Source organism: Chroicocephalus ridibundus, chromosome Z (genome assembly GCF_963924245.1).
Source record: "Chroicocephalus ridibundus chromosome Z, bChrRid1.1, whole genome shotgun sequence".
NCBI lineage: Eukaryota > Metazoa > Chordata > Aves > Charadriiformes > Laridae > Chroicocephalus > Chroicocephalus ridibundus.
Window position 1 is genome coordinate 25290809 of NC_086316.1, and position 22559 is coordinate 25313367.

The 22559-nt window shown below is 39.3% G+C and overlaps 1 protein-coding gene across 2 annotated transcripts in view; it reads left to right on the plus strand.

The window, feature by feature from the left end:
* EFNA5 (ephrin A5) overlaps positions 1 to 22559 on the plus strand; it is a 211704-nt gene that overhangs the window by 35360 nt on the left and 153785 nt on the right. The window lies entirely within an intron of this gene.

The window sequence follows — 22559 nt, forward strand, 5'->3', positions numbered from 1 at the left end:
CAGCCACTCCTCATAGGACTTGTTCTCTAGACCCTTCACTGTGCTTTCTTTAGGCATGCACCAGCACCTCAGTGTCTTTCTTGTAGTGAGGGGCCCAAAACTGAACACAGTACTTGAGCTGCGGCCTCACCAGTGCCAAATACAGCAGGACGGTCCCTTCCCTAGTCCTGCTGGCCATGCTATTTCTGATACAGGCCAGGATGCTGTTGGCCTTCTTGGCCTCCTGTGCACACTGCTGACTCATATTCAGCCAGCTGTCAACCAATACGCCATGTCCTTTTCCACCAGGCAGCTCTCCAGACACTCTTCCCCAATCCTGTAGCGCTGCATGGGGTTGTTGTGACCCAAGTGCAGGACCCGGCACTTGGCCTTGTTGAATCTCATACAACCGGCCTCGGCCCATCGATCCAGCCTGTCCAGATCCCTCTGTAGAGCCTTCCTACCCTCAAGCAGATCCACACTCCTGCCCAGCTTGGTGTCATCTGCAAACTTGCTGAAGGTGCACTTGATCCCCTCGTCCAGGTCATTGATAAAGATATTAAACATAACTGGCCGCGATACTGTGCCCTGAAGAATGCCACTTGTGACCAGCCACCAACTGGATTTAGCTCCATTCATGACAACTCTTTGTGCCAGGCCATCCAGACAGGTTTTTACCCAGTGAAGAGTATGCCCATCCAAGCCATGAGCAGCCAGCTTCTCCAGGAAAATGCTGTGGGAAATGGTGTCAAAGGCTTTACTAAAGTCCAGGTAAAAAACATCCACAGCCTTCCCCTCATCCACTAAGCAGGTCATCTTGTCATAGAGGGAGATCAGGTTAATCATGCAGGACCTGCCTGTCACAAACCTGTGTTGACTGGGCCTGATCACCTGGTTGTCCTGTACATGCCACATGATCAAGATGATCTGCTCCTTAACCTTCCCAGGCACCAAAGCCTGTAGTTCCCCAATCCTCCTTCCAGCCCTTCTTGTAGATGGGTGTCACGTTTGCTAGCCTCCAGTCAACTGGGACCTCCCTGGTTAGCCAGGACTGTGGATAAATGATTGAAAGTGGCTTGATGAGCTGCTGTCAGCTCCCTCGGTGCCCTTGGGTGGATCCCATCCAGCCTCATAGACTTGTCTGTGTCTAAGTGGTGTAGCTCGTCACTAATCATGTTTTCCACTTAGTAAATAGTAGCCAGTATTTATAAGTGGAGTTAACAGATGGGAAAGTTATGAATTCTGCCATTTTTGGTTTGGTTGGAGAGGTATGCTGGTGAGAGTCTGGCCTGGGACATGGTGGTAGATGGCTAATGAGCTTTCTGTCAAAAGGATGACAGTTAAATCTTGGATCACAGGACAATCCGTGCTGGAAGGGACTTCAGGAGGTCTCTAGCGCTGCCAGGTGCCCCTGCAGCTGGCCCTTTGTGGCCTCCAGCTCAACTCAGTCCAGTCTATCTGGAGTAATAATACATGAGAGAATTACACATAATGTACATGAAACACAAGACCTTATAGTGCTGTGCCCAGAGGGGTCTGTGCAAGTTGTCCAGACTACTCTTCTGTCTTGCTGAATCAGGAAGGGGCTGAGTGTGTACTTCTAAAGATGGTGTCACTACCTCCCAACTGCCATTTCGACCGCTCAGGCTCACTCAAGCATCAAATCTTTTCCTGAGTGCAGGGCTTGCCCTCTGCACGCTATCAGTGCAGAGGGAGTGTGCTGCTGGCACCCAAAAAAGAAATTAACATGGCATAGCCAGTCCTGCAATTAGTCAGCTCACTGTGCAGGAGATGGAGGCTTCTAAAAAATGTTTTGCTCTCCTTAAGTAAGTTTAAATGTAATCTTTGACTTTAATCATTAGGGTTGTTTCGTGTCTCTTTTATGAATTTTTCACGTACTACCTCCCATCCTGCTTGGTGTAATCCACTCTCAGGTGTAAATCTCAAAACATCTTGATATCAAAAGTTGCTCTTGTTTTGTTTGTGGGGTTTTTTTTGTGTGTGGGTGTCTGTGCTTTTTTTTTTTATGTGTGCTTCCTAGGTCAGAAAAAAATTAAAATTGAGACAGATGTTTCCAGAGCCAGGCTAAATTACAAAATCTGCCAGTTGCCTTCTTGGATGCTTTTAGAATTATACTAGTTATCTCAGAAACTTGTAGCCAAGATGTGGTTTTGAAAAGGTACCTTCTATCACACGTAGTTTTCCTCTTTTCCTTTCTTGATCCTTGCATTTTTTCTTTTTGTGTCCAACAATATAGTTCTGTGCTTGATTTTGGGGAGAGAGGGGTGTCTTTAGGGGGAGGACATACTTATTAAAGTGTATAGACTGTTTCTAGGGAATTGCATATCTGGATGGTCCGGGTAGCTCTATGGCACTTACCTGAATTCATACCAGCCTTATTTATGACTTGTGTTCGTGGAGAGAACATAAATAGCTGGGGAAAAAACATGCAGGGAATACTGTCCTGCAGATAAAGGGAGGTGGTGTATTTCTGTATTTAGCTTATCTTTTTCCACTGGAGAAGGAAGAATTAGTGCATCCTTCAGGGACATAAAAGATTTTTCTGCCAGAGTAATTTATAGCATGGACTAAGTATTTTTTGTAGCTGCCAAGTGCTTTTTTTTAATGTTTTTGGAAGTAATAAGGCAGGATTACGAACTATAAATTATTATAGTGGTAGCTGCTCACAAGCTTGCCCACCCATTCATGCTGCATAGTACTTTATGGAAAGTTATGTTTAATTTCACTTAATGAGTACTTAGGACTGAGTCCTCTCAAATGCTTTGATGGGCTGTTAAATTTACAAATGTCCTGCAGCTATAAATTACCAATAAAGATTAGTAGAAAGAGTACATTGCCATATATTTCACATGATTTACTTAATGTCACAGTCTTTTCTTCTTTTTTTTTTTCCCCCAAACTGGAGGCCCACAAATGGTGCGGCAGGATATGCCTACCATCTGTGACAATTCTTACTTCTGCATTAACGTTTAAGTACTTTTTCATGGTTTGGTTTTTCTTCCTGTTTGTTTTTCTCATAAGAAATGAGTAGAAGAGTGTGTGTACGTTTATTAACTCATGGACAAGAAATGGGAATATGGTAATTGCTGTAATTAATAATACGACATAATAAATAGATCGGACAAAAATGCCTTTTAACCTACAAATGTATTTGTAGTATAGTATTATTTATTCTCAAATATTAGTGAATGTTGTGTCTAAAAATAGAACATACTAACCAAACTTAATTAAACGTTTAGTCATGAAAGTCATCTGTGCTATTGAGTAGCCATTATCCTTTGACTTCACTGATCCTTTTTAAGTGAAAAAGGATTATTTTCACTAGTATATGGATTTTGGAGGTGGGCCCAAAAATCATTTGCTTTGTATATGTAACTGAAGGGCAAAAGCAATTTGTACCTTTTTGAAACAGATTTTTTTTTAATCTGTGGAGGGGACAGCTTGGGCAGCAGATGAAATAATTCCATTTCTTTTCTCCTGATTATTTTCCAAATTTGTATAAAATATCTGTCAAGCTCTAGAATGAATTGTTCTCCTTATATTCTTGGATTTCAGTTGAGTTTTAGATAAAGAAATCTGGCTGCTTTGATTACTTTTTATCTTGAACATGTCATTTTGTCCTCCCTTCATCCCTTAAAAATAATCTTTCATTGCACTTGCTTTAATAAATGTAAAAGCTGTGGGTAATAGATTACAACTAAAAATGGTACTGATTGATAACTGTGTATGAATAGCTCACTTAAGGAGTAACAAATGATCTTTCCTAACAGTATTTTAAATAAGATATTTTTTAAAAAATTTTTTCGTTGATTATTTTTCTATAAATGTATATCTGAAAACAAGTGATAGCTCTGTAGTTTTGCATGACTGAGATTTTGTGGAGGGGAAAGATTGTTGTGGTTAAGTGCTTTCAAGGAGAGCCCAGTGTGCCTGTGAGGACTTTTTAAAATTATTGCTAACTGTCTCATTTGTAGGACAGTAGGAATTTGTGGGAATGTGTTCATATGTTATAAAATGTGAGAGCTGGAGAGTGGTTAATATAATTTTTTTTTAATTAGATGAATCTTAAAATTGTGGTGCTATTTCTAGGTGTAAGTTAAATTTATGCTCATGATCCTGTCTATACTTCCTGTGAAGACAATAAAAGTTACAGACAGAATGTAAACTCCTACAAAGAAATCATATGAGAGATAAATGTTTCACTGGTCATAGATTATGTGACAGAATTATTAGCAGGGTCTTACCACAGGAATAAGGTTATTAAAGTACAGTAGTTACCTTTCAATGTATTCATAATTAGATTAAATTAAAGAGTTTTCTGATTGTTGTCGTCAGAAGCATTTTTAAAGCCATTTTATATTATGCACTACACAAGAACATAGACTCCCTTATTATTCTTTTCTCAAGAAAATAATCTTTATTGTCTTTAGGAGAATCTAAGAGAAAAAAAGAAAAAAAGCAAAGCAACTTATTAAAAAAATGCTGATTTGAAAGCTATCCCATATATGGTTCATCCTCCTTCATTTGATCTAGATGTTTTCAGTGCTGTTTCTGATTTAAAGGACTGTTCTGGAAAGATGGTATGTAATTTTTCAGGGGAATTGTGTGGCATTTTTTTCAGTTTATATGGGGAGTGTAGCAAAATGCTGCAGTTTTCCGTTTAAGTACTGTTTGGTTATTAAGTGGTACGTAGTGGCGAATCCTTCTTTGTATTCAATGTCCATCTAAAGGTTTGACACTGAGATGTGAGATGTATTTCAGATATATTTCAAAGTTTACTCAAGCTGAGATTTGGTTCTTTGGATTGCTTAGACAGTTGGCCTGAGACAAATATGTATTGCTATTGCTGACATAGAATAGCAGTTGGGAAGCAGGACTATATGGCAAATCATCGTTGGAAACTGAAAAGGACACTTAACATGTACCAGAGGAAACCTCAGAAAGGACAATATTTAAAAGTATTTGTAGGTCAATATATTAGGATTGCTGGCAAGTTAGTAAGGTCGTTGAACTGTGAGCACCTCCAGATGTTCTGATGAATAACTTGCTGAGTAAACTATTGCAAGTCACTTGAACTTCTCCAGGCATCTCTGCTGCCAGGAATCTCAACTGTAAAAACTGACGTTAAAAGCAGGGCTTTATACAGTTCTTGAGAGCTGCTGCCAAATAATGATTTTAAAATCCTGTATTTGTGTTCTGGTATCAGTAAAAGTGTGGGAAATAGATGGTAAACGAGATGGGTGAAGTGAGAAACCCGTTTAGGCTAATCTGAGCATGGTAGATTTTTCTAAAGGCAGGTAATTCTTTGGAGTCTGTTAAAATAAACCAGGTGGAGTGATATCCGAATATTCTGAAATCTGCACGCTAGACATTGGAATTTGTCTCTTCATTTAGTTAAGTAAAACAACAACAAGAAAAGACCATTTTTTGACCTTTGATTTTGGAGGGAGAGAACCTATGGAGAAAGCTAACTGTATTTTCTCCTTCCTAAAGATGCCATTTTCTGTAGTTCTGGTCTGCCATTTTTGACAACTGTACCTCACAGTGATCATTTATTTCTGAAAGAGGGTAACTGAAGATTAACTAAAATACCATTACTGTCATTAACATACAGTTTTATATCTTAGATCATTAGCAGTAGAGTTTTACTTGAAAACAAAAAAAAGTTCTGCCTTGTGGGTAGTTTCATGCTTTTAAAAAGTGTCTGAAAGTATCCCCATAATTTTTTTATTTCTGGTAATGTCTAATTCAATGTTGCTAATTGGAGGTATCCACCCAAGGGAAGCCACACCTGTAGTGATTGCACCTTATGGAAAGCGAGAATTTAAATGTTGCGTATTCTAAGTCACAAGTGCAGTGTTTAAGGTCCAAGAATTGTGTCTATTGAGGTATGTTTTTAGTATCTTCCTTAGGGTATGAGAGAAGAGGTAGCAGTTTGCCACACTTACACAGTTTGGCGAAGATCGGATCTTTTTGAATTCATTGCTTGTGAGTTATTATTTCTAATCACACACTTGATTGACTCCAGCTAAATGGTTCTGACTGAAAAGGCAGGGAGTTAAATCTGAAACTGTAAGTATGTATTTTAACTGAAAATAGGGATCATCATGGAATGTGTTCTCAATCAGCACTTGACATTCATTTGAATATATAGCTTAAAAGGAAAAAAAAAAAGGTGAGCACTGTTCTATCCTTGGGCAGGAGCAGTATGTGAAAAACTGTGATTGAGCTCTAGGATGAAAATGAAAGCCCTAGAGGGTACATAGAAATAATAAAACTGAGGCCCCTGATGGTGTTATTCTAAGTGTGGTTAATACTGCAAATGTACTATGAGAGGAAAATCAAGTGACCCTTTGAAATCTTTCTGAAATTGTCAAGTCATTTTGAAGTTTCAGAAAGATACCTATAAATAAGCTAACGAAAGAACTGATTTTTTAGGATAAAAAGGGACTACATGCAAATGTTATCAATGTTTGGAAGGTGCACACTGTAGTCTTGCCAAACCGTTTCTCAGACAAAAAGATCTTAGACAGATAAGTGGTCTCATTTTTTCAATAATGAGAGGAACTCCTCAGGAGAAGCTTTTCAGTTGGTCCTAAATTGAAAGGAGTTAGAGATCATGACACTGTAATAGTCAAAATGTAAATTGATTTTTTTCAGGAAAAACATGTAAAAGAGATGGTTTTTTGTTTTCTTTTTATTTATTTATTTTAAATAAAGGAAAAGTACTGATACTTGCAGATTCTTTTTTTACAGGTATTGGGAGTTCATTTTTTCCCATGTCCTTCTGACATTTGACTTTGTAGTTTTTGTTTTATCTCATAATGCAGATGGAGACTGAGTTTTTAAGATACTGATGGAGCGTCCTCTAGATTCAGCAATTTCTTGTTCTATTATTTTACAATTTAATGGTGAACAAAATTGGTTTTGTCCCTGCAAACCTGTGTGCTATGGAGTATCCAAGATGACAGAAGGAAATTGGCTTTTATAAAACATGTGAATGTATTTGCAATTGGTAACCACAATTAAGAACAGAATTGGCAAAGTGAATCATTTACAAGGCCTAACAATTAAAGTTTTTTTCTGTTTTCTTTTTAAGGGAGAAAATTGGCAGCAAATGTGGGTAATAAATTACAAGATGTGTTATTTTGCAATTTTTAAGTCCAACTCATGATATCATTGAAGTCAGTGGAAAAACTGCCATTGCCTTAAGTAAAATCAGGAGGATGATCTTTTCTGAGAACAAAAATTGATTTAACCTCTAATAATTGCAGTGTATTTTTTTTTTTCTTTTAAAGCAAGTCACACATGCTCAATTTTTGCTTTGGCAATTACTGTTTCTGTGAGTTTTAATAATTAAAAAGTGAGGTGATTTATAAAGACATATCAGATGTTTTGCATTTCCTGCATCTCATAAGTGAGAGTAAAATATGGATGATGTTAGTGCATGTGGTAGATGGTCCCATACACCAGGAAGAGTATTTTTGTGAACGTTGTCAGATAGTGACCACGGACAGGTGCTTGAGTGGCTGTAGGTTCCCCTGGGATCAGAAGGTTAGACAAACTGCCCCTAGGATTTAAACAGGGCAGTTGTTTCATGTCAGTTTAATTATCCGTATGTTTTGTGAGGCAGTCACTCAAGTGGTCTGGAAATATTAGGAAATTGGAGGCTTTCACAGCTTTGAGGGCAAAGTTCTGATTGGGTTTGTTTGGTATTCATTCACTTGGTGACAATCTTAATGCAAGTGATGGGGCTGTTAGAACCACAAGGCATGCTTAGTGCCAGTACAAGATTTAATCGAGACACTATCATTCAGCGGGAAATGCCTTTCAGTCCAATTTTATTTATATGAATTTACTCTGCAACTCAGTAATCTCTGCTTGGGGTCATTACTTTGATTTTAACTTAGCAATTTAACTCCTGAAGTGCTTCAAGTAAAAATATCCTTGAAGGAATAATAAGTTTAAATAGTTCCGAATCGGTTGAAAATAGTTTTTTAATTTCTTTCAGGCTGGGAGCGCAGACTGGCAGGAAAACAAGTAGATGGAGGAGGGAAAAAGAGATTAAGCATAAGTAGTCACACTGTGCCATACAGCTGAAGAATTTAGAGATGGGGCAAAAAGGTTAAATATACTCCTTTCTAGCATCGTGGTATTAATAAATACCTAGTGGCAATAAATAAAAAGTAATCGCCCAAATAGTATTTACTTCAGTACTCAGGGTTTTTGTTTGTTTGGCTTTGATTATTTTGATGGCATTACTAATACAGGAGATATAAAAATGTAACTACCGCTTCCTAAATTAACAATTTACTTACTAATTGAGGAGAAAACATTTTAACATAAATAAAATAAAAATCTCTAGTCATTTCAGCCAACCCCATTGCTTTTATAAAGCACTTGAGATTTTATTTTCATTAGCACTGAGAGGCACTTTGAAATGAGTAACTAGCAAATAAACAAACTGAGATAATTCAAGTTTATATTGTTGAGTTAATAAAACTAATAAAATCTGTACATTTCCCAAGGTTTCCCATTATTACTATTTAATTTTTTTTATTGCAGAAGAAAATTGTTAGGGTTATATAGTCTTAGGCATCATGGAAATTTTCTTTACTGGTTTTATGTTCTTTTATGACTTGATGAAGAAAATGAGGCTTGTTTTGCAGCTTGTGAACAAGGAAAATGCGTCTTTTTAGTGGTTTCATCTGGGTGATTGTTTGGTTCCTCATTGTCTTTTGCCTGATGGTGTGTGCTTGAAGGTTCATTTTTTCAGCAGCTTTCCCTCTAAGAGGATTCTGGCAGCGTAGTATGGATTTTACAGGATAGTAAATAGAAAGTTTCTTAGGAGCTCCTTTCCTTTGGCAGTTACTCCATTGAGTTAATACTGTGACCGATGCAAATGCCGGGAGCTGCAGTTCCACGTAAGGTGCCCCAGTCAGTCCATTCTGTACAGTTTTGTGCTTTGCCATACTCTTGGCAGCTTTTCTCATGTGCAGCTGCAGAAATTTGTAGATTTTTATTCCTTTAATCATTGCTTCTCTGCCCCCATCTTCTTTCCCCGGCATTGTTTTTGGGGCTGTGGTGGCTTTTTACTTTTTTACGTTTTTACTTTTCTACTTTTCTACTTTTCTTTTCTTTTCTTTTCTTTTCTTTTCTTTTCTTTTCTTTTCTTTTCTTTTCTTTTCTTTTCTTTTCTTTTCTTTTCTTTTCTTTTCTTTTCTTTTCTTTTCTTTTCTTTTCTTTTCTTTTCTTTTCTTTTCTTTTCTTTTCTTTTTTCTTTTCTTTTCTTTTTTCTTTTCTTCTGTCTCATGCAGACTTGAAGTACACTGAAGAAGGGGAAGGTCTTATGTCAGTTAGAAATACGGAAGCCTATTTTAAAAGTACATTGATATTTATCTAACAGAAGTCTAAAAGAAGCATTTTTTTACCTTGCCATGTGCCTTTGTCGTGCTTATTTGGATCACTGCCCTGTAATACGCACTTTCTAGAAACAAGAAGCCTTCTCTTAATCTCAGCAAACAGTCAGAATAGAACAAATAATTTGGAAATGTGATCTAAGGATTGTTCAGTAAGGTGTGATATTGAAGATATGTAATCCTTTTATTTTATGAGAGGATATTTTGCTTTATGCCAGGTGGCTTTTTCTCTGATTTTTTTAGTTTTACCGCAATTTGCCTTCATTATCTGACACAGTTATTAATTATGTGACACTTAAATCTCAGTAAATATCAAATATGAAGACAATATGAATGTGGGCAGAGCAAAAATGCGTGCAAAATAGCCTAGCAAAGTTTAAATAATCTAAAAATATGATCTATACATTATGCAGAGAAATATATTTGTATATATATGTCTGTCCAAGTGTGTGTGTGTGCATCTCCTCTGATCTGTGTGTATATGTATATATTAATTAAAAAAATAACAAATGAAAATAATTGTTTTTTTCTAACATGGTAATGACATTGATTTTAAATATATGTAATTTGTATATAAATATACAAATTATTTGTAAAACATGATAATTATTTTCACTGCTTATATGGCAGCATTTCAGAGGGAGGAAGTGGAAGAGCTGAAACCACACTCTGTTTAATGCTCCTTATTTTGATTTTCCTCCGCTTATTGTAGCCAAAATCCAGAGAGAACATTTTGTGCAGAAGAGGGAGAACGTCACTTCTTGAATGAGCAGATGTTTTGGTTCTTTCCACTTTGTCTTACTGGTAGCAAGGTGGTACCCTGAACAAAGGCTTGGCTTGGGATGAGCGAGCCATTGAGTGGAGAGAATTTCATTTCAGTGTACAACTGAATAAGAGATTTATTTTTTTCCCCCCACCTTTTTTTGGGTGCAGGTCAATTCTGATGTTTCCCATTTCACCCCACGCTGGATTGTGAGTCTGATTTACGGCTCACGCCCCATCGTCAGTCCCCCCTCCTTCCCCCCCTTTTCTTTTTTTTTTTTTTTTTGCTTTGTTTGAACAACACATAAGTCAGTAAGGAGTTAATTTCCAATGAATACCAGACAGGAGCTCCTCCACGGTGTTTCGTGCAAGGTTTCGTGTCTGTCACTGCCCCTCTTTCATGCTTCTGTGGGTATGGAAATGATTGGAGACAGAGTGGGGAGCGGGCGGCGGAGCCCCGTGACCGCCCGGTGCATCACCCACCGCCAGTGCCTCCCTCACGCTCCTCTGCCGTTCGTGGCACGCAATGCTCTGGGGAGCACGGCGAAGGCAGCGCCAGCCCAAATCCACCCTTCCAGAAATTTCTCTCCCAAGCCAAGACCTCCTCCCTCCCGCAGAGGGGGAACACCCCCGGGTGACAGCGTCGGGGTGACTGTAAAAGTGCCAGTCAACACAGTGATAAAGCGTGGGCGATGGCCGCGGCCGGTCACGTAATTGTGTTTCATAGCAGTTGGTTTTTAATAGTCTTGGGTTTGATGCCTGAAACCTGTGTAGCTGCACTGAAAATGGCAGCTAGCCTTTTTTTGTGAAACTCTCAGTAAAAGCCTAGCTCTCGGCAGCCGTGTGTGTTTTTTATCCTCTGTCTAACTCCCGGTGAAGTAAAACCCAAAATACTGGGAAAGAAGCACCCACGAAGCAATGAGGAAAGGGAGTGGTTCGACATTTTTTCATGATAAGATGTAAAAGGTAATAGCTCAGCAGTTTAAGGGGTTGTTTTGCTTTCTACCTAGATTTCTTAGTTACAAAGACTGTCTTTGAATCGCAAAGCCAGTTCATGCGTTTGTTACACTGTTTAGGCTTTCAAAGCCTCATTTATTGGAAAATATGGAAATACCAATGATGCAGTGTTTACTAGCTTGTCTGAAATGGGTATTGTAACCTCTGAACCTAAAAGAAAAAAATAGGTCATACTTCCTAAAACTATTGTGCTCAGCAGAAATTCTCTTTATATTGTATTGTCTTTGTATGTTCAGAAATGGGAGAATCTAATAACAGTATTGTAATGAAACAACAAAAAAAAGTCTGAAAGTCTTTATAGTTGGCACAAAGTGCTATAATTTTTTGTCCCCAAGCGAAAATTGTCTAAGTATGTTGTTTCCCTCTATAAAAAATTACAGTGCTGTGTGGTATTTCGTACCCTTATCAATCTGTCTATTTAAGCCTAGAAATGAAAGAGAGTATAATTTAAGCCTGTGTTTTGAACAGAAGGGTGTTGTTTTTCTTTTATGTTGCCGTCCTTTTGGGCGTTACCTATCCTTTACTCTCACTGTCCTTACTGGTCACATTCATTTTTCAAAATTTGTTATTTTGCTCTTATTCATGTTTTTTTCACTTATTTTTTTCTTTTGGCAAAACAAACTGTATTTGTTACTGTAATCTTCTGAGATGTTCAACTTGGTCATCTTTTTTTAATTAGCTGTTGAGTGTGGAAATAAGGGAAAAGTAGAACACAGGCTAGTTTTGCACACAAATATTTTGTTGTCTAGAAAGTTACATACAAAAGGAATAAATAAAAAGCGCCTTTTTTAAAAAAAACAGTGTTTCTTATGATTGTTCAAGATTAGCTGTGGTTGGCTGTATGCTGACAGAAAGCTGTTTTGCTGGTGATTCAGCATGATGCTGAATCTCCCAGCCATACTTTTTTGTTGGGATTATTTGGAGTGGTAACTACAAAAGTTGTTATTGTTATTACTGTTATTTTTTCTGAACAGTTGAGGCTGGCATCTCGGCTGCTTGCCAGTTTCAGCTTCATTCCACTCAGGAATTATTCGCTTCATTCCTACTTGAACCTGCCACTCCTGCGGCTCATGTTTGTAACAGAGATGGACAGATCAAAGGAGTCAGAGCCCCAGGAAGAGGGAAGTAGAGCAGTCCTCATTGGCACAAAAGGCAATTAATTTTAATTGTTAGGATTATTATTTCTTTAATCTATAGGAAAGCTTTAGTAATGGAAATTGTGTGACTTAAGTATTCTCAATGATAAATCATGACGGCTTAAGAATAATAGTTTTTTGTATGCAGACTTGGAGCCCTATCCCAATCCTGAAAACAATATGAGCAAGGCTGCTGGCAGCCCACCCGGTGAGCAGGAGGATTCAGGCTAGTAGGTGCCATGCTGGACACCATGAGGAGTTATCACAGGGCCAAGTCCGCAGAAACTACCAAAGAGGCAGGCCCGTCTGTAATGTGTGTACCAAGTGCTGGAAGAACCTGCTGTGGAGGAGCAAGGTTTTAGCCAAAACGGTTTTAATGACTGTTTTAGATTTACACCAAACAAAGAAAGGTACTTGGTTTTGCAATGATTTGTCCCAGATGCTGTTGTGCATAGGTCTGCGGTCTGCGTTTTCAGCGGAGTGGATGTTTTGGTCAGAGCCAAAACCAGAAACGGACAGTAAGGAGGAAGAGCCGCATCCTTTGGAAGAAGATGGAGATCCTTGCCTTTAATTAGCAAGCCTTCTCTTCTGTCCAGTAAGTGACACAATCAGCTTCCTTTTTAAACTGTGTCTTTGTTGTTTGAGTAGTAGTGAAAGTAGTCCAGTCATTGCCCTTCTTCAGTCATTCTGCATCCCAAGGTGGGTTGCAGTTGTGCTGCTTCTCTTTACTGCCACGCTGTGGAAAAAGAAGCCTGGCTTGGATGCTGTACTGTGTTTTCCACAGCATGGCAGTAAAGCAAAACATTGCAGCTTTATTTCATTCACAAGCAGGGTTGGCTTTTCTTTTTTTTTCTTTTTTTTTTTTTCCTTCCCACTCACAATGAGCCACCAGTAGACGCATCCTTACAGTTTTTGTCTGGGGTAGGGATTGTTCTGCTACTCTCCTCGCATTACCGTGGCACTGTGTTGACTGATAAGATCACTGTGGAAAAAAATGTTTTTTAAATAAAGCAACGTGCTTCTGGATTAACTGTGTAGATGTGAATTTAACCATCAGCAGCCTAGGAGGTTGTCTGTCTGGGACAGAGTGGCGTTGGGAGTCACATTTCAGAGCCTGGGACTGAAAGGCGTCACGTGGCGAGGGGTGCGTGCCGAGGGAGGGGAGCCTGGTGCTGTGCAGGCGTGGGACGGCTCGGCCGTGGTTTTGGAAATCTCCCTCACGAGGAGGAGTCCGTTTGGGAGGGAGCGAATGTGCTCGGAGCGAGGTCTGCATGGGGCAAGGCATTTTTGATTCTTGAGCGTTGGGGTCTTGCCAGATTAGCTTTTGGTGAGCAGCCGGACAGATTTACTGTATGACACTTAGGTAATAAAGAACTGAGTGTTAGCTGTTTAAGTGTCTGATCCACTGCATCTGTACTGTAGGTGTAAGTCGTCAGACAATGAGCAGTGCTTGCCAATGACAGTGGCAAATGCTCCCGTTACTTTGTTCAGTGAAGAAAGGTACTGCTAATGTCTGCTTTGGCTGCTCTGCTGCTCTTCCCTGCACCGTTTTTGTGGTTATTTGTTTAGGAGTTTTTGTTTTATTCCTATTTTGTTTTATTCTTCTGTTTCCCCTTCCTCCATTTCTGCCTTCCCTTCCAACCAGCGAAGAATCTGAGGAGTACAGGAGTGAGGATTGCCGGAACTCTCAGCCTTCCCAGCCAGGCTGTTTTGGTCCTTTTCAGGAGGGGAAGCAATGCAGGAAATGTTTAATAGGTCAAGCCTGCTCTAGGTTACTGCCATTTAAAGGCCATTCATATGCACATGAAAAATTTTTGTTTCTCTCACTCCCTTGCAGCATATTTCAGTGACACTAGCTTATATTTCTTTCCTTTTGATTAATCTCATGCAGACAAGGAATAATTTATGCCTTTAATGTAACAACAGTGGGCATAGCTGTCTAGAAAAATGTAAATTTGCTTTGTCACAAGAAAGGGTCTTTTCAGGTTTCAGCCTCTACAGCCTCTGGGAGAATAAATACATGTGATGACAATGCTAAGACAAGTACAGGGTTTTGGTTGTTTTGTTCTGTTTTGTTGTGTGAAGGTTCTTTGGTTTGGGTCTGGTGTTTGTTTTGTTTTGGTTGGATTGGTTTGGGGTTTTTGGTGGTTTTTTTTGGGGGGGCGGTTTTGGTTGTTTTTTGTTGTTTTTTTTTTCCTTGAGGGTGATAGGGATAGCTTAGTGGCTTAGCTCTCATACTGGTTTTTTTGGACTCTGTCAATCAAGTCTTAATTAGATGTGTGGCAGAGTGCTTTCTTGAACATTGCACCCTATGATGGTGAATGGGTTCATATAAATACATGTACTAAAAAGACTGAGAGGGCATGGTGTTTGCCTGTATGAGTATGTAGAAAATGCTGCTCCCTTTTCCCAGAGGTTATTAGGTGTCACCTTGGAGTGATAGTTCAGAAAACACATTTAGATCTTTTAGAATTACTCATGCCTCATAAAAATAACAGTAGGAATGGTAGTTACTGCAAGAAGAACCCATAATTTGGTGTGGAAAACAGTCTTTTCTGTTATGTCTGTTCTTAGTAAGGAGAAATACCTTTCCTGCCTAAAGTCATTAAGGGTGCTATGGTGGGATTGTGAGTTAGTTAACTTTCTCAACAAATGGGAAGCTAGGTGAATAAAATGAAATCATTAGCTCTGGGTTTGTTTTCTGTTGTTTATTGCAAAGGACGTGAAAGCAAAATGTTCAGAAAAAAATCTTTCTAATCTTCCTTCTTCATCCGTCATAAACTAGATGCTTTTTGTGTTCTGTTTTTTCTGCCTAAAAATTTGGTTTTGAGGACTGAAATGAAAGGCATGATTATTTGTTTCAAAAGAAATGAGAATATATTTAATCACAGACAGTAACAAACGGAGGAGCAGCCTCTGACTGGGGTCTGAAGTAGCTTCCTGTTGGCGATACTGGATTTAGAACTTTTTGACAAAAGGAAGGACAAAACCTCATCTTTTCTTTTGTTCATATGACTTGTGGATATGCTCATAGCAAACTAGAGCCTACTTTTAGGTGACTGCTGGACTGCAGAAATGCGTATCGTTATAGCATTGTCTTTGTTAGCATCACCTGTTGAGGCGCTTAATGCAGTAATACACTGGCAAGCTAGGACCAAAGTACATAATTACGCAGAAAATATGGACTGTGAAAGGCACATGCCTGCTACTAAGCTATCTCTGATTCATTCACCCAGCAGGGAAAGTCAAACCATTTGAACAGCTAAAGGAAAATCATTCGTGATTGCACCTGTCAGCTTTGGCCAAGCATTTGTGTTTTGTTTTTCTGTGATTGCACTTAAAACTTTTCATGCTCTTTTGCTTCTAAATACCTTGATCACCCATGGAGTCAGATCGGCTTTTCTGATGTATTCTTTCTTAAGAGGAATAGAAAGAGCGAAGGGGACTTCTGTGGCTCTTGTATAATTTGGTTTCTATGCAATTATGATTTGCCTGAGGTCTGAAATACAGGTATTTGCCAATTCACTTCTGGCTTCATAGGCGCAATAAGCACAGAGGGAGAAGCAAGAGGAAAAATGGGAAGAGGCCGAACTACCTTTGGAGGAACTGGGGATTGTCAGCTGTTCAGTGGTTTGGAACAAGCAGCCTGTGCTGTGTCCCATTCATTTGTTCCTTCTGTCTCCTGTTCTATTATCTGTGACTTTGGTGTTCATCCCACCCTAAAATGACCTGAGCTGATATGACATGAAAGTGAAGATTGTGATAAGGGATGGGGGCCTGATATCCCCAGGAGTACTGATTTAGCTATTAGTTAACAATAGCTACTGAACTTGTTCTCCTTGAGTGCATTACGTGGAGTATTACAGTAATAAGTGGGGAAGTAGTCACGAAAAGTTGTGAAAGGGAAGAATTCCTCCAGGGGATGAAATTTTCTTTTTTATCTTTTGTATTTTTGTTCCTATGTATGCATTACTTACTGTATGTTAAAGTTAAAAATCAAACTACTGAGATTCTTTCTTTTTCTTTTTTTTTCTTTTTTTTTTTTTTCTGAATAAGCACCACTTCTTCTGTACATGGCAATGTGCCTTGTTAACAGTTGGTGTTTTGGTATTTAGAGGGGGAGTTGGATGAGGGAGTACAAGGAAAGTTTGATCCAGCAACAGGACTGCCATTCACAAAACTGAAGTGGAGCATTTGGTCTCCAGTTCCAGATTGCAGCTCACTTAATAATTAAAACTGATGTTCTAAAATTGCAATTTTACAGCATGCTATGGTACTTGGATAAGAAAAAAGTTAGTTTTTTCTTAAATAAGTGGCTCTACCAGTTGTTTTTATTTCTACGACCAGGTTGCTTCTCTCATACAGATTACATTATATTCTCATGCCTTCTGTATGGAGAAGGGGGATCAGTGTTGCATGCTTTGCTTGTGCATACACACGCTTACTTTCTATCATAATATCCATAAGGGGGTTAAGGGAGGGAAGGAGAAGAATACAAACAGAAAAACCACATCCTGACAGCTGCCTCCAGTTAGTCCTGTTTTTCCCCCAGACTTTTAAATCTTACAGTGGCTCCTAATTTGTCCCACATGAGTCTTCTCCCAATGGGGCTGTTTTCCGTTTCCTTTTTGCTTTCATTTGATCCAAAGTAAACAGTTAACAAAGAATAAACCAATTCAGGCAGCTGTCAATGGACCATCAGCTTTCAGGTGTCTTGGACAGGAAGAAGAGGGCATATTATTTTGAAGGTAAGAAGGGAAAATGGGACTGAAATCTGATGCCTGTGTGGACCAGAAAAGTATTTCCAGGTCAAGTCTGCTTAAGACAATGTGGTCACAGTGTGTCCAGGAGATAAATTTTGGGAGGGCTGATTTTGTTTGTTAATATGTGTACAAACCTCTTAATGAAAGAAGGCTTTTAGATTAAAAATACACAGGGTGCATGACCCAAGGAAAAAAAAATCACAACACTTAATAGTAATGAGATCTCAAGACCCTTTTCACAGGGACCTGTTGGAGTATGCAACTGCCAAATACAGTGAAGCTGCATTTGTTTGCTGATTTTTAAGATAAGGTTTCCTACAGTCTGAATGTATCTTTCCTTTTACGTAAAGGAGTGTCTAAGAGCAAGGGAGATAACCCACCTTTTTCTTAGAGATGTATAGAGCATGTCAGAGCAGCTTTCTCCTGCCTGTCCAGTTAGGTTAATCTCTTCTAAGTACAAATTGCTTATCATGACTGTAAAACTCAACAAAGTAATTTATCATTTCACTTGAAAACTTCTCTAGTCTATGTTTAGGAAGGATATAAAGGATTTCCATGGCATTTCCTCCAAAAAAACTCCAATCCAAAACAAGAATTGATGCCAAAATAATACAATTTATATTGACGTCTCCAAAATAAATGTCATTGTAGCTAGTTGCCTGCAGGTCATTATTGGCTCTGCCTTACAGTATTAGAGTAAAACCTATCCTGCCAGCTATCTAGGTGTGTTTGTGGAAACCTATCACTCTACTATTGAAGCTCTGCTTCCACTGAAATTTGAAGGTATGTCTACATAGACTCTCTTCCTGTAATTTTCTAGCTTTAGTGGCTTGGGTTTGGGTTTTTTGTTGGTTTTTTTTGGGTAGGGATAAGGGGATAAGGGTTGAATGGAGAATGGGAAGGAAGACCAGTTAAGATTTTTTTCCATCTTGTCTACATTTTGTATGAGAACCAATTTTCATAAAGGTGATACCTGCTGTAATGATATATATAATGATATATGGTGCCTTTGCAGCTCTCAGGGCTTAATGCAGTGTTGTGCAGGTTCTCCCATTTCTCAAAAGAAGTCATCCATTAGAAGAAAGTGAGCTGTGTTTCTTAATTTTGCTTCATCATTTTCCATTATGTTGAAATAACTAATACCGAAGTCATTCTCTAATGGTAAAGAATAATGCAATTGGCTTTGAACGCCTAATTCCTTCTTAAGCAAATAGTTCTGTTGGCTTCATCTAAACTTCAGGGAGAAGTGGGATCCAAGGGCGATTCAGGTTCCTGAAGGGTAAAATAAGCTCCAGTCCTTGCAGTAGTGGAGGAAAGCAACATAGTGAGGACCAGCTGGGGCTTGGATGTATTTGCCCAGAAAAGTTAGATCTGCTGAAAGTGAGGAGAGAAATGTATGGCAGAAATGGACCCTGAGATCAGTCAGGCCTTGTTAGACAGAACAGGCAGGTTAGAGGGAGCTTGGGGTCAGGACACCTCTGGGAAGGCTTTAGGGGGAACGATTGGAGCTTGGCAGCAGCCAAGGTTATGAACAGACAGAGAGAGGCGAGCTTAAATGAACACTGAATTTCAGAGAAAGAAAGCAGTAGAGCCTGTAGGTGGCATAAGGTGCCTCGTATGTGTTTTTTTATGAAATTGCAGGGCTGCCTAGTGAAATGTCAGAGAAACCCAGAGGTCTGTGCGTGTTACGACTGCTGCTGGGATGCCAGTGGGAAGCTGAGCTTAGGGGCAAATACAGATGTCTTCTGGGGTGGGGGCAGCTGAGGTATTGAACTGTAGTTCAATGTAGACAGTAGGTGTGCTATCTGTATGCTGCTCACTGTTAACAGTAAGAATTTTTAATTTTACTCTACTTTTTTAGACAGGGATTTTGGGCTTTTTCTATTTGGAGTGACTGGTGAAACCAACACATTTCATAGCATTTGCTGTGACTATTTCTGTTACCGTGTTGCCATGACATCTATCTGTGTAAATCTTTATCTCAGTAAAAATACTCCAAATTTCTCCCTGCCCTCCCAACATTTTGCAACTGTCTCAGTGTTTGTTTTGGTAAAGTACAGTAGTATGGTTACCATTTTTCCTCTTCACAAAATTATATAAATGAAAGAGCAGTTCCTGTGCAGTTTCATACTAGGGAACAGTATATATGTATGGACATTCTGATTATTATTTTTAAAATTGTGTTAAGGCATAAACTCAGTCCGTACCTTATCAGAAACACAGGAAATTCCAGTTTTCTGTTGCCTTAGCAGTTGTAAAAAGAGAATATATATATGTCTCTTTATCCCATTGAAAATTTCTTGTTTAACATTTATTGAAATGGATCTTCTTATGCCTGATGTGGATCTCATGGACAAGCAACAAGGGAACTTTAGGGCCAGAGTTGCTCTCCCTGAGGTTTTGGGTTCATTTTTTAACTTTTACTTAACCTAAGTGCTGGACTGTTTTTCATTTCTGACACTTCATTGTCAAAACTGAGTGTCTGTGTATGCTGTGATTTGATTCTTTTGCTTTGGAGAGAGGATATGGCCTATCAGTGCATACACCAAGAAAAGCACAGTCCTGGGGAAAAAAACCTGGAAAACAGGAGTTAGAAAAAACTTCCAGTAATCAGATGTCTAAGTTGAAGAAGTATTTCTGCTGGAGGTTTATGTCTAAGTGAACAAGTTATGTTGTGAACTATACATTAATTTCCCTAGTTACAGTTTTTGCTAAAGAGTTAAAGGAAATGTGAGCGAGAGGGAGGGGGCAGAGCTGGCGAGGAGGCTGGGAGGGAGGGAGAGGTGTCCTCTGCAGGAGTTGGGAGCGGGAGCAGAAATAAGGAGGCAGACATGAATGAATACGCACGCATCACATGCACACAAAATGTGTATATGCAAATGTGTTTATTTATGCTACTGTGAAGGGGCGGTGTATATTAATGCTACTGTGACAGGGGTAGGTGTTGAAATAAGCATCAATGATGCACAGTTTATGGGATTTTTATCGCTGGCACCACTATTTGCCCAACTGGCTATCGTAACACATGCTTGTCTCCTGCAAAACATTCCTTTCATCTCCAGCTAATGCTGTTTAATGGGCCTGGATAAGGACGGCGTGAACAGAAGCAGAAGCTGTGTGGTTTGTGTGTGTGTGTGTATGTGTATGTATTTAGCTTCACTGTTTTTACACTCTCTCTCTCTCACCCACTGTCTCACTGGGTGAAACAGCAATTAGAAAAACGTCGCCTGGAATGGAGGAAGGGCCTTGTGTGGCTGTCATCTCTCACCTGTTTTTACATGCTTTTACTTCAGCTGCATCATTACCTTCTCTTGACTTGCCTTAGAAGTAAACACAGCACTGCTGGAATAAGAGGAATAAATCAGCTGTATCTTTACATATTTGCTGATTTCTATGCTAAAGCGTGGGAAAAGAGAAAAGGATCAGGTACAGATACTGCCAGCTGATTTTTGAGAAGATGCATGTGAGGCACTTAGTTGGGAATGAGATCTTTTGCTCTGTTATTTATTTTTTTCCCCTTAACATTTTTACAAATAAAACATAGTCTGGGTTCCATTCTCGACATGGCAGAAGCTTAATAAGAAAACAGAATATTTGCGGAGATCTTTGCTTTGGATTAGTGCTTTAGATTTTTCTAAGATGGTATTTATGCCCCCCCTACCCCGTCTACTCCCCCCGTCCCCAATCTTTTCCTCCATCATAAAGAACAAAAATGCCCCTCCTGCTCAAGGTATTAAAAAGCCGCCTCCTGCCTCCTACTCTGTCTTGCACCCTAAGCTGTGTGAGGGGAAGTCAGTCCAACGATGAAGGTGTGTGTCTACTGCCTTGTGGTATTTGTTAGAAGGACAGAGTAATGCAAGTTTTTCAGACATTTCCATGAAGTTGAAGCGAAGGTAACTGAAACAGCTTGAAAGAAATACAATTTTCTGCATGGTCTTTCTGTGTATGCTAAAGCTGAGAGTGCAGTCGGACCACAGCAGTCGTGTACAGTGAAAGAAACTGCCACTGTTTGCTGTTACTCTTTTTTCTTGTCTGTTCAGTGTCTTAAGCTGCAGGTAATAGATCTTGGCCTCCTGTGTGAGGTGCCTCTATTTCTCAGCGAGTCCCTGGTCTAGTTAGTTGTTTCTGCATTTATTAAATGACACAGAGGACCTCCCTTTGCAAAGAGTTGTTGCCTTTCCCACTCCTTACGAAGATGAATTAATAATTTTTCTCTCTTAATTAGGTTCCATCTGCTGTTCCTGTCTTGAATTCTAAAGGTTATAGTTATTACCATATTCATAAAATCGCCCAACTGTGTAAGAGAACTTTAACAACAATTTTAAAGCCAAGTTCCTCTATTATGCCTCATTCAGTGTACGTTTTGCCGTCAGTGATAGGGAAGCTGGTCATGTGGGGCAAGTCCTGCAAATGCTTTTCTGTTGTTTTATAGCCGAAATGTGCCACCCTGCCAAGAGAAGTATGTCTGTATTTCAATAAAACTCATACAAACTGGAGCTTACAAACACAAAATGCTTAAATATGCATTGCTCTGGGAAGAACATCTTTAATACTCTGGCTTCTTCTAAATCTGTAGTGCTTGGTATCTTGTTGCTCGGTAATATAAATTAAATGCCTAAGAATACATACTGGCTTTTAGTTGAGAGTGGATTTGGTGTGAACAGGCAGCCTTGTCTTTCTGTCTCAAGAAACCTGGGAAGAAAGCCTGGTAGACCAAGGTGAATACTGTGTGCATGTTGAGTGATGATTTATTTTTCCGCAAGGGATGAAGGGCACTGGAGATCTGATCTTAATGTGTGTGTCACTTCAGGTACAAGAACTGCAGCTACAAGGTAATCACATTGCAGTGTTTGGCACCAGGTTGAATTTTCCTTCTCTCTCAGCCTACATGTACACACCTTTTCTTACCTGTCTCTAGTCTCTACTTTTCTCCCCTGTGTTCTCACTTAATCTGTAGCAAATACCTGAAAGTATAGTTTACTTTCATCTGCTTCCTAGCCATCCATTCCTTCTGATCTAGGCTTACAGTGGTTATCTTTTAAATGATAGTAAGTTTACAAGAAGAAAGAAAATAAAGACGTCTCTGGATTGCTTCCTTGACATAATCCCTTTCTTTAAGGAATACCTGGTTGTTCCACTGATAGCTAAATAGTATGGTCACTGTCTGGGATCAGCTTTTAGAAATCAGTTCTTCATCTTGCCTTGTGGGTGATTCCTCACCTCATCCAGTGGGTGGTTGTCTTTGTTTCTGCCCCAGCTTCGCCTTCCCATCACAGTCTGCAGTGCTGTGCAGTACACTGTGCTCCTAGGAAGATCTGAATGAACGTGGAACATGACAGATGATCTTCGACATGAATATCGCACAACTCCTGCAAATCAGAGATTTGTGGGTCTGAGAATTGAGATCTAACAGTTCTCCTCTGGTCAATTTTAATAGCTTACTTCCCCCAGCAACCTGCTTC